The sequence below is a fragment of the Capricornis sumatraensis genome, chromosome 6, assembly GCF_032405125.1.
Source record: "Capricornis sumatraensis isolate serow.1 chromosome 6, serow.2, whole genome shotgun sequence".
Lineage (NCBI taxonomy): Eukaryota > Metazoa > Chordata > Mammalia > Artiodactyla > Bovidae > Capricornis > Capricornis sumatraensis.
Window position 1 is genome coordinate 111027795 of NC_091074.1, and position 11307 is coordinate 111039101.

Here is an 11307-nt window from a genome sequence, read left to right on the forward strand (position 1 = left end):
CTGACTACAGTCCCCTTTCCTGTGTTTCTTGTTCAGCTATTTCTACTTCAGGGTTTCCTTTATCAGGACCTGCTCACTCCTACATTAATGTATGACTTTCCAAATCATAGATTTTATGGTACATCATTTTAGCAATACCCTTTTCCATATATCAAACTCTGGTTTTTCTATCTTTGCATGTCAACCCTGGATGAACCTGGTTATCTGCTGGCATTCAGGTAGCTGAGGACTTGTTTTATATCTCACAATAAGGCAGATTTGAACTATAAATTTATTGACTCCAATCTCAAATGAGCCCTCTCAGCTACCCAGCTGTCCTATGATATTCCTCCAGTCAACTCTCACTCTTTCATCCTCAAAAATTACAAGTTCAGAACTTTGCCATTCCCCTCAAACTTTATTTTCCATTTTACTTCTAGACAGTCCATTCAAACTTTTCAACTCTGCAATTTTCTATCTTCAGCTCTGTCACAAAATGGATTTTCTGAAGTCATTGATACATGTCATTAAATCTAATGGACATTTTCTTTCCTCAGCCTACTTTACTGAGCAGCCGTGGAGAGTTTTACCCTCTCTTTTAAACCTTTGAGAGTTTATACTCTTGCTTTGCCTATACCAGACTTCCTGGTTTATCTCCTTTCTCTATAACCACTCTTTTCTTTCACCTTTGGAGATTCAAACCCTAACCAGTCTTTAAAAGTTAAAATTCCTTGTAAGTTGGTGCAGCCACTATAGAAAACAGTATAGAGACTCCTCAGAAACTATATAGAAACTAGCTTCTATAGTATAGAAAACTAAATATAGAATTATGATATGATCCGCATATATCCAGACAGAACTATAATTTTAAAAAATACATGCACCTCTCTGTCCATAACTTTATTCACAATAGCCAAGACATGGAAACAATCTAAACATCCATTGATGGATGAATGGATAAAGAAGATGCGGTACCTATATGCAATGGAATATTACTCAGCCACAAAAACATGAAATAATGCCATTTGCAGCATGGACCTAGGGATTATCATAATAAGTGAAGTCAGTCAGAGAAAGACATATACCACTGGATATCACATATATATGGAATCTAAACTATGACATAAATGAATCTAATCTATGAAATAGAAGGAATCACCGAGAATAGACTGGTGATTGCCAAAGTGGAGGAGGTTGGAGGAGGGATGGAGTAGGATGTTGGGGGTTGGCACATGCAAGCTTTTATATATAGACTGGATTAAACAACAAGGTCTTGCTTTTTACACAGAGAACTATATGTAGTATTCTACGATGAACCATAATGGAAAAGAATGTAAAAATGAATATAAAGGTAAAATTCTTTATTGGTGCAGCCACAGGCTCTCATCTCAGTCTCTTCTCTAAACAATCTCACCTACACACATAGCTTTTTTTTTTAAATTTGTTATTTTAATTGGAGGCTAATTATGACATTGTGGTGGATTTTGCCATACACTGACATGAATCAGCCACGGGTGTACATGGTCCCCTATCCCGAACGGCCCTCCCACCTCCCTCCCCATCCCATCCCTCTGGGTTGTCCCAGTACACAGGCTTTGAGTGCCCTGTTTCATGCTTCAGACTTGCACTGGTCATCTGTTTCACATATGGTAATATATAGGTTTCAATGCAATTCTCTCAAATCATCCCACCTTCACCTTCTCCCACAGAGTCCAAAAGTCTGTTCTTTATATCTATGTCTCTCATACTGTCTTACGTATAGGGTCATCGTTACCATCTTTCTAAATTCCAAATATGTGCATTAATATACTGTTATTGGTGTTATTCTTTCTGATTTACTTCACTCTGTGTAATAGGCTCCAGTGTCATCCACCTCATTAGAACTGATTCAAATGCATTCTTTTTTAATAGCTGAGTAATATTCCATTCTGTATATGTACTACAGCTTTCTTATCTATTCATCTGCTGGTGGATATCTAGGTTGCTTCCATGTCCTGGCTATTGTAAACAGTGCTGTGATGAATATTGGGGTACACGTGTTTCTTTCAATTCTGGTTTCCTTGGTGTGTATGCCCAGCAGTTGGATTGCTGGGTCATATGGCAGTTCTATTTCCAGGTTTTTAAGGAATCTCCACACTGTTCTCCATAGTGGCTGTACTAGTTTGCATTCCCACCAACAGTGTAAGAGGGTTTTCTTTTCTCCACACCCTCTCCAGCATTTATTGTTTGTAGACTTTTTGATAGCAATTATTCTGACTGGCATGAGATGGTACCTCATTGTGGTTTTGATTTGCATTTCTCTGATAATGAGTGATGTTGAACATCTTTTCACATGTTTGCTAGCCATCTGTATGTCTTCATTGGAGAAATGTCTGTTTAGTTCTTTGGCCCGTTTTTTGATTGGATCATTTCACCTACACATATAGCTTTAGGTACCATTTGTATATATCTGCCTGCAATGCAGGAGACCCAAGTTCAACCCCTGGGTTGGGAAGATCCCCTGAAGAAAGGCACAGCAATCCTTTTCAGTATTTGTGCCTGGAGAAGCCCATGGACAGAGAAGCCTGGCATGCTACAGTCCACAGGGTCGCAAAGAGGCAGACAGGATTGAGCAACTGACACTTCCACTTTCATATACAGATGACTCATTGCTTTGTCTCCAATCCAGACCCTTCTGAACTCCAGACCCACATATCAACTCCCTGCTTGATATCTTTCTAATGTGTACAAGTCCATACTCATCGTTTCCTTCCCCCAGCCCCATTACAGCGTCCCCTGTTATTGTGAAAAGTGCTATCATCCATCCGTCCAGATAATATGTTATAAAAATATCCTTGATATCTTTCTCTCTTGCCTTATTTATGCAATTCTTCACCAAATCATCTTTTCTTAATCTCTTAAACATCTCCATGATCCATTGAGCTCTTTCCCTTTTGATATTAGCACCCTAGTTCAAAGTCTCATTATCTCTTGTTTAACCCACACAATCAACTACCAATTGATCTTTATTTATTTTCATTCGTCTTCGGGAATGAAATCAGATTTCTCTTTTCAAGATATATATCCTATTTGAGGGCTTCCCTGGTGGCTCAGAGGTTAAAGCATCTGCCTGGAATGCGAGAGACCTGGGTTTGATCCCTGGGTCGGGAAGATCCCCTGGAGAAGGGAATGGCACCCCACTCCAGTACTCTTGCCTGGAAAATCCCATGGATGGAGGAGCCTAATAGGCTGCAGTCCATGGGGTCGCAAAGAGTCGGACACGACTGAGCGACTTCAGTTCACTTATCCTATTTGAATGACAAATCCTCTTACCATGGTCTGCCAGCCTTGCACAGTCTGGTCATTATCTTCCTTCCCACCTTCTTGCGCTGCACTCCTTGTTGTCTCTACTCCAGCCATATTGGCTTTCTATTTCTCAAATATTCTTTGCACTCCTCCTATCATAGGCTTTTGCACATGCAATTAATTCCTTCTCTCTAGAAGCTACTAAAGTCCTATTTTTGACTGGTTCACATTGACTTATCCTTTGGGTTTCTGCTCAAGTACCACTTCCTCTGGAAAACATTCCCTGTCTTTCCTGGCTATCACTGCACCTCATCCCCATTAGAGGGTCCCTTAGCACCTCATAATCCCTTTTGTCAAAGTTGTAATTTTCACTTGTGGTGGTAAATTTGTTTCATAACTTTTGATGCTATCAAATTGTTTTAAAAAAAAAATGAATGAGAGCTGAGACCATATTTTCATTGCCAAAGCCCCAGAGCCTAATATATTGTCTGGCACCTAGAAGGTACGGGATCAATATTTGTTAGGTAAGTGAATAAAGATGTTACATTCCCACTGTCTGAGGAACCCATGGGTTTAGACTTTTAGAGACAGGAAAATTAAATATTAGTCATTATAAGGAACTTTAGGCCCCCCATCCACAGTTATGTTAGCCCTAGTCTAATTATGTGACCCACACCTTCCATCGTATCACTCTCCTCCCGTCAGGCTATGGTGATGGGTTGCACTTAAACCCTCCAAGATAGCATGTTTGCAGCAGAGTAGAGAGAGGGCAACGGCACCCCACTCCAGTACTCTTGCCTGGAAAATCCCATGGATGGAGGAGCCTGGTAGGCTGCAGTCCATGGGGTTGCAAAGAGTTGGACATGACTGAGCGACTTCTTTCACTTTTCACTTTCATGCATTGGAGAAGGAAATGGCAACCCACTCCAGTGTTCTTGCCTGGAGAATCCCAGGTATGGCGGAGCCTGGTGGGCTGCCATCTCTGGGGTCAGACACGACTGAAGCGACTTAGCAGCAGCAGCAGCAGCAGTAGCATATGACCATGGGGCTAAGTTTGACTCACTGGTACCTTTGGGATGAGATGCTTAGCCTCATTAGCACTACACTTTGGACACACAGTGGATTTTATTGAGTGGTGACAAAGGTGAGCTCACGATCCTACTATTCTTGCAAGCCCTGATTTACTGAAAACTTTGCAGTAAGTGGGGCTGGATGTAGAGGCAGGGGCGACAGCCCATATTTCCTGTCTCATCACCTTCTGGTGGCTCCTAATAAACCAAGAAACTTCATTGGCAAAGGTGCTTTAGGGATCACATTAATCTTAGCAAATCAGCCCTTGTTGGTTCTCCTAGGTCAGGATATAGCAACTCTTAAAACACACACACACATACACCTACCTTGCTTCTTGTCTCAGTCAAAAGCTAATGAGTGTAAAATGATACAGCCATTTTGGAGAACAGTATGGAGATTCCTTTAAAAACTAGGGATAAAACTACCATATGACCCAGCAATCCCTCTACTGGGCGTATACCCAGAGAAAAACCACAATTCAGAAAGACACATGTACCCTAATGTTGACTGCAGCGCTATTTACAACAGCCAGGATGTGGAAGCAACCTGGATGTCCATCGATAGACGAATGGATGAAGACGATGTGGTCCATACACACAATGGAATATTCCTCAGCCACAGGAAGGAACGGATTAGAGTCAGTGGCAGCGAGGTGGATGAAGCTAGAGCCTCTTTAAAGCAAGTCAGAAAGAGAGAAACAAATATCATGTTAATGCATTTATATGGAATCTAGAAAAAATAGTACTGATGAACCTATTTGCAGGGAAGGGATGGAGACACAGATGGATAATGGACTTGTGGACACAGCAGGGGAAGGAGAGTATGGGATGAATTGAGAAAGTAGTATTGACATATATACACTATCATGGCTAAAATAAATAACTAGTGGGAAGCTTCTGTATAACACAGGGAGCCCAGCCTGGCACTCTATGGCAACCTAGAGGGGTGGGATGGGAGTGGGAAAGGAGGCTAAGAGAGGGGAGATATAGATATATATTTGTATATACAAATTATATATATACATATATAATTATGACTGATTTGCATTGTTGTATAGCAGAAACCAACATAATATTATAAAGCAATTATCCTCCAATTAAAAAAATAAAAAGAACTAATGCTACCATTCTCTCCTTTCAGGTACTTCACCATATCGATTCTCTAGGGGGAAAGATCCCTATATTTCAGGAGCTGACAGAAACTTAAAGTTCCCTAATTTAGGAGTGGGGTTCTAAATTATGCCCCTTACCCAACACATGCTCAGCCACCTCTGAGTGAAAAAAAATCTCCAAAATGTTACCCCCCAAATTCAAGAAATTAAAATGCAGTGTCTGTTCCTAGTTAAAGAAGTTTTGTCTCAAAAACCATCTTTTATAATTCAGGAAGAAGGCAAGGAAAAAGGGGGAAGCAGCATTATTGTTATTTTAAAACTGAAATATATGCATGAGTCATCCTGACGCGCTATTTTTTTTTTTTTTTTTTGGTTTGCACTATCATTTTTACAAGTCAAATTTTCTTGTGTGTGTGTGAAACAGAAAAAGTAGATCTTAGAGAGACATGAAGGGCATAGGCCTGGGAACACCTCTGTAGTGAGGTAAATCAACTTAGGACATGATCACTTTCTGATTTCAAAGACTACAAGTGTCAGGGAAACACAAACGCTATGGAAAAGGCTGAAACTAGTCCAGAGGAAGAAAGAAACAATCAAGGGCATTTTCCCACGTGTAGATGTTGCCAAACTTATAGAATCACAGTAAGGCTGAAGAGAAAAGACCATCTGCTTCCCCTTTCAGAAATCAATTTAATGTTTTCAAGATTTAGGAGGAGTCATAATATACCTGGGTTGGTTTATTCCACATCACTTCCCTTTATTGAGGGAGGAGTTCCAAAATCACTACATATGATGACTGCAGCCTTAGAACTAAAAGATGGTTTCTCCTTGGAAGGAAAGCTATGAAAAACATAGACAGTGTATTAAAAATCAGAGACATCGCTTTGCCAACAAAGGTCCATATAGTTAAAGCTATGGTTTTTCTAGTAGTCATGTGCGGATGTGAGAGTTGGACCATAAAGAAGGCTGAGTGCCAAAGAATTGATGCTTTCAAACTGGTGCTGGAGAAGACTCTTGAGAGTCCCTTGTAGTCCAATCAGACTAGTCAATCCTAAGGGAAATCAACCCTGAATACTCACTGGAAGTATTGATGCTGAAGCTCCAATACTTTGGCCACCTGATCCAAACAGCTGACTCATTGGAAAAGGTCCTGATGCTGAGAAAGACAGAAGGCAAAAGGAGGAGGGAGTGGCAGAGGATGAGATGGTTAGATAGCATCACTAACTCAATGGACATGAATTTGCTCAAACTCAGATAGTGCAGGACCAAGGAGCCTGTGTGTTGCAGTCCATGGGGTCACAAAGACTTAGCAACTGAACAATAATAACATTTGCACTGATACTTACTGCATGCAAAATTGTGTCCTTTTGGTTAACCACTTAAAATATTATACAAGATGTATTATTGATTATGGTAAAAATTTTTGTCATGATTTTTAATGACCTTTGTTAGATGGTGAGATAACAGTATAAAAGCTGTCTTTTGGGTGAAACCTTTCGTCCATTTACATTTAGAGTAATTATTGATATGTATGTTCTTATTGCCATTTTAATTGTTTTGGGGTTGTTTTTATAGTGGAATTTTTGTTGTTGTTGTTGTTGTTTTCTCCTGTGATTTGATGACTTTCTTTAGTGTTATATTTGGATTCCTTTTTCCTTTCTCTGTGTATATTTACTATATATTTTTGGTTTGTGGTTATCATGAGGTTTTTAATATAGCAATCTATATATATGATAAAGTTTCTGACTTCTTAATCCTAAATGCATTTTAACAGCCCTGCATTTGTACTCTTCTCCTCTTATGATTACTGTTCTTAATATTATTTCACATCTCCATTTTTGTGTACCCCTTAACTGCTTATTGTGGATATAGTTGATTTAGTACTTTTGTCTTTTAATCCCCTGCTAACTGTGTGTGTGGATAATTTCCTACCTTCACTGTATGTTTGCCTTTAATATTGAGCTATTTCATAATTTTCTTGTTTCTAGTTGTGGCCTTTCCTTTTTCACTTAGGCAAGTTCCCTTGACATGTGCTGTAAAGCTGGTTTGGTGGTACCAAACTCTTTTAGCTTTTGCTTGTTTGTAAATCTTTTGATTTCTCAGTCAAATCTGACTGGGAGCCTTGCTGGGTAGAGTATTCTTGGTTGTAGGTTTGTTCCCTTTTATCACTTTAAATATATCAGTACATCATGCCACTCCCTTCTGCCCTGAAGTTTCTGCTGAAGTCGGCTGATAGCCTTGTGGGATTCTCTTGTCTTAGCCATAGCAATCAGAGAAGAAAAAGAAAAAGAATCCAAATTGGAAAAGTAAAACTGTCTCTGTCTGCAGATGATGTGATATTATACATAGAAAATCCTAAGATGCTACCAGAAAACTACTAGAACTCATCAATAAATTTGGAATTTTCCAGGATATAAAATACACAGAAATCTCTTCTATTTCTATACACTAACAAAAGATTTAAAAGAGAAATCAAGGAAACAATCCCATTTGCCATCACATCAAAAGGAATAAAATACCTAGAAATAAACCTAAGGAGGCAAAAACCTCTACTCAGAAAACTGCAAAATGCTGATGAAAGAAATCAAAGATGGCACAAACAGAAGAAGAGATATACCACGTCCTTGGATTGGAAGAATCAATATCGTGAAAATGATTATGCAACCCCAAATAATCTACAGATTCAATGCAATGCTATAAAATTGCCGATGGGGTTTTTCACAGAACTAAAACAAAGTATTCTACAATTTGTATGGGAACAAAAAAGACCCCAACTAGCCTAAGCAATCTTAAGCTGGAGCTGGAGGAATCAGGCTCTCTGACTTCAGATTATACTACAAAGCTATGGTTATTAAAACAGTATAATACTGGCACAAAAACAGAAATGTGAATCAGGGGAAAAGGCTAGAAGTCCAGAGATAAACCCATGCACTTGTGATTACCTAATCTGTGACAAAGGGGGCAAAAATATATGATGGAGAAAAGACAGTTTCCTTCAATGCTGGGAAAACTGGACTGTTACATGTAAAAGAATGAAATTAAAACACTAACACCATACACAAAAATAAACTCAAAATGGATCAAAGACATACATGTAAAGTTGGATACTATAAAACTCTTAGAGGAAAACATAGGCAAAACACTCTGACATAAATCTCAGAAGTATCATTTTTTATCTACCTCCTAGAGTGATGGAAATAATAACAAAAGTAAACAAGTGGAACTTAATTAAACTTAAAAGCTTTTGTACAGCAAAGGAAACCATAAACAAAATGAAAAAACAACCCACAGAATCGGAGAAATGAAATGACCTACAAGGGATTTAATCTCCAAAATATACAAACTCATGCAGCTCAATAACAACAACAACAACAAAACCAACCTAATCAACAAAGAGGTGGGAGATCTAAATATGCTTTTCTCCAAAGAAGACATACAGATGGCCAGAATAGCATATGTAAGGATGCTCAGCATCACTAATTATTAGAGAAATGCAAATGAAACCTACAATGAGGTATCACCTCACACAGCCCAGAATGGTCATCATCAAAAAATCTGCAAGCAATAAATGCTAGTAAGGGTGTGCAGAAAAGGAAACCCTACTACACTTTTGGTGGGAATGTAAATTGGTACAACTATTATGGAGAACAGTATGAAGGTAACTTAAAAAACTAGATACAGTACTTCCCTGGTGGATCAGTGGTAAAGAGTCTGCCTGCAATGTGGGAGACCCAAGTTCAATCTCTGGGTTGGGAAGATCCTGGAGAAGGAAATGGCAACCCACTCCAGTATTCTTGCCTAGAGAATCCCATGGACAAAGGAGCCTGGCAGGCTACAGTCCATGGGGTCACAAAGAGTTGGACATGACTGTGCGGCTACCACTTCACTTCACTTCACTTGGTTCAGTTCAGTTGTTCAGTCATATTCGACTCTTTGCGACCCCATGAATTGCAGCATGTCAGGCCTCCCTGTCCATCTCCATCTCCCGGAGTTCACTCAGACTCACATTCATCGAGTCCGTGATGCCATCCAGCCATCTCATCCTCGGTCGTCCCCTTCTCCTCCTGCCCCCAATCCCTTCCAGCATCAGAGTCTTTTCCAATGAGTCAACTCTTCACATGAGGTGGCCAAAGTACTGGAGTTTCAGCTTTAGCATCATTCCTTCCAAAGAAATCCCAGGGTTGATCTCCTTTAGGATGGACTGGTTGGATCTCCTTGTAGTCCAAGGGACTCTCAAGAGTCTTCTCCAACACCACAGTTCAAAAGCATCACAGTCCAACTGTCACATCCATACATGACCACAGGAAAAATCATAGTCTTGACTAGATGGACCTTGGTTGGCAAAGTAATGTCTCTGCTTTTGAATATACTATCTAGGTTGGTCATAACTTTTCTTCCAAGGAGTAAGCGTCTTTTAATTTCATGGCTGCAGTCACCATCTGCAGTGAGTTTGGAGCCCCCCAAAATAAAGTCTGACACTGTTTCCACTGTTTCCCCATCTATTTCCCATGAAGTGACCGGATGCCATGATCTTCGTTTTCTGAATGTTGAGCTTCAAGCCAACTTTTTCACTCTCCTCTTTCACTTTCATCAAAAGGCTTTTTAGCTCCTCTTCACTTTCTGCCATAAGGGTGGTGTTATCTGAGGTTATTGATATTTCTCCCGGCAATCTTGATTCCAGCTTGTGTTTCTTCCAGCCCAGCGTTTCTCATGATGTACTCTGCATAGAAGTTAAATAAGCAGGGTGACAATATACAGCCTTGACGTACTCCTTTTCCTATTTGGAACCAGTCTGTTGTTCTGTGTCCAGTTCTAACTGTTGCTTCCTGACCTGCATACAGATTTCTCAAGAGGCAGGTCAGGTGGTCTGGTATTCCCATCTCTCTCAGAATTTTCCACAGTTTATTGTGATCCACACAGTCAAAGGCTTTGGCATAGTCAAGAAAGCAGAAATAGATGTTTTTCTGGAACTCTCTTGCTTTTTCCATGATCCAGTGGATGTTGGCAGTTCACATATTGCTAAAGCCTGGCTTGGAGAATTTTGAGCATTACTTTACTAGCGTGTGAGATGAGTGCAATTGTGTGGTAGTTTGAGCATTCTTTGGCATTGCCTTTCTTTGGGATTTGAATGAAAACTGACCTTTTCCAGTCCTGTGGCCACTGCTGAGTTTTCCAAATTTGCTGGCATATTGAGTGCAGCACTTTCACAGCATCATCTTCCAGGATTTGAAAGAGCTCAACTGGAATTCCATCACCTCCACTAGCTTTGTTCGTAGTGATGCTTCCTAAGGCCCACTTGACTTCACATTCCAGGATGTCTGACTGTAGGTGAGTGATCACACCATTGTGATTATCTTCATTGTGAAGATCTTTTTTGTACAGTTCTTCTGTGTATTCTTGCAACCTTTTCTTAATATATTCTGCCTCTGTTAGGTCCATACCATTTCTGTCCTTTATTGAGCCCATCTTTGCATGAAATGTTCCCTTGGTATTTCTAATTTTCTTGAAGAGATCTCTAGTTTGGTGGTCGAATGTAAAGTTGTGCGTCCACTTTGGAAAACATTCCAGCAATTCCTCAAAAGGTTACACACAGAGTTACTATAAGATCCAGCAATTCTAGTCCTAGATGTTTATATAAGAATGCTGAAAACATATGCCCCTACAAAAACTTGAACATGAACGTTCATAGTAGCATTCATAATAGCCAAAACGTGGAAGCAACCCAAATATCCATCAACTGATGACCAGATTAAAAAATGTGTTATATCCTTACAACGGAATACTTTATCATAAAAAGGAATGAAGTGCTGATTCACACTGCAACATGGATAAATCTTGAAAATATTCTAAGTGAAGATCAG